Consider the following 2190-nt stretch of genomic DNA (forward strand, 5'->3'; position numbering starts at 1 on the left):
AATCTCTTGACACAATTTCGCATACACTCGAAGGTCGATAGACAAGTCACCACAAAAGGATGAGTCCATCTCATTCTCAAAGAATTCTTGAACTCCTATATTTCCATCATTGTTACCCGATTCTCGCTCCTCTATATGCTCCAAGCTTTCAGCGGTCTCCACCCCTTCCAATACTGATCCCTCTATTTACATATTGCCCTCATCTACGCTAGGAACATTGCTTTCATCATATACTCTCACACTTCGGGGAGCTGAAGGTACAACATACCACCATCGAGGTTGTCGGGGGTTTGGATAATAAAAAATTACATGTTCAAAATCATGTACAAGAGAGATTTAACTTTTGTGACATGTACCATGTCGTAATAAAATTTTAAAAAACATGAGTTCATGCACCTGTTAACAATGGGATGGCAATACAAATGTGTTGCGAAAATCTGTCCATCTTTTTTCAGAATCTATTTCAAGAAATCTAGATGGACCTTATTGACCTGTTGCCCCAGCTCCTTCAAGTGCTACATTGCACCACTGCATATTGAATAGGATCATGGAGAAGCTACACTAATCCACTGTGATAATACTTTGCAAGTTTCCAAAATACTCCATCTCATATATAACGATGTTTGGATCCATTGCTCGTCGTCGGCTCTCTTGCTCAAACTTTGCCATGATACCACAATTTGTTGTGGAGCGCATTTTGTTGATACGCTCTACACGGAAATGCCGTCCGCATGACCATGATGCACTATATATTTTTTAATATACGTTGAAACAATTAATTAGTTGTCACATATAAAATCTAGATATGACAAACCCTAAACACATCATCACCTTTGGACTACATCCCCTCGAGAATTTCCACTCCTCAGTTGAGACCTTTGCCTCTACGCGAGATGCTGCGGTCAAAGCTCCATGCAACCATTGTGTTGACATAAACGGTGCCATCTCCTCCATGCTTTTGGGATATCGAATCGGTCGATGATGCATACTACGTCGAAATTCAGATTGCGCTTCTTCCCCATCGTTTCTGGCTTGCTTGTACTTAGCGAGCCATGTCTCCATGGAGCAATGGTCCAAAATACAAAAATGATTCACTTTCTCCTCCATTGCAGCATCCATCCTTTTTTCTACCCCATTTCCATCCAACACATTTTTGGTCAATCTATCATCGTCCTTCAATGACCATAGCATACTATTGTCTAAATCCACTATTGGTAGCCACTCTGAAATGCACTAATGCCTCAGATACCAACCAACCTTCAGCCATACTACCTTCTGACCGAGCTCATTGTCACACAAAGCTTTTCAAGATTTTCATAAAGAGCTCCAAGAAGAATATCCATTGCATATGGATAGGTCTCGCAATCTACATTTCCTCTACAAGATGCACCAGGAGGTGGGTTTGTATCGCGAGCATGCTGGTGGGTAAGTACTTCTCAAAGAGACAGATAATCTCCACTACTCCCCATCTTGCGGATTCAATAGAGGATGTCTTTATCTCCTGTGAGATTCATTGCACTAAATTTGACAATCTGTAAATCGCCCCACGTATTTCTGGAATAAGACATCCTGCGATTGTGATTGATAGTACAAACTGTCATAAATGAAGAAGCATTACGAACAATGACTAGAATCCAAATAGCAAAATACGTAGGCCACTTACAATCCATTCATAGTACAAACATGACATATCTTATGCCAATCATGGGATTTTAGCCCAAATAATTGGTCATCTTTAGAAAACGCGGACCTGAGAGAACGCATCATACTCGTTGGAGTGTGGATAAACTTGATAATTTACTTCACAATGCACTCTTCTTTAGTGGACAAAACCCAAGGAGCGCGAGGTAGCTGCAAGTGACCATCAACACTCGACTATGGCCAAAGCACCTCTAAGTTGCCCACATTCTTGAAAATATGCACGGGATCCAACAAGTAGTTGATCTGTAAGTGGGTCCAATACAGCAACTCGTAGAAAACTGAGAACTGTTGCATTCCATTTGGATGTGACTCTGTGTGGACCATTTTCAGCTCGTACCAGCTTTGGGCATTCATTTGTGTTGAAGGTCGTCCAAGAAAACCTTCGCTTAGTTCATGACCCTCCAACAAGAAAGCGGCATGTCCTTGATATACCATCTTCTTCATGGTTCGTGACCTTCGAGAGTCTAACTGTGGCCTACACAATGGACA

Source organism: Lygodium microphyllum, chromosome 19 (assembly GCF_053477565.2).
Source record: "Lygodium microphyllum isolate KBCC chromosome 19, Lygodium_microphyllum_v1.1.10, whole genome shotgun sequence".
In the NCBI taxonomy this organism is placed as follows: Eukaryota; Viridiplantae; Streptophyta; class Polypodiopsida; order Schizaeales; family Lygodiaceae; genus Lygodium; species Lygodium microphyllum.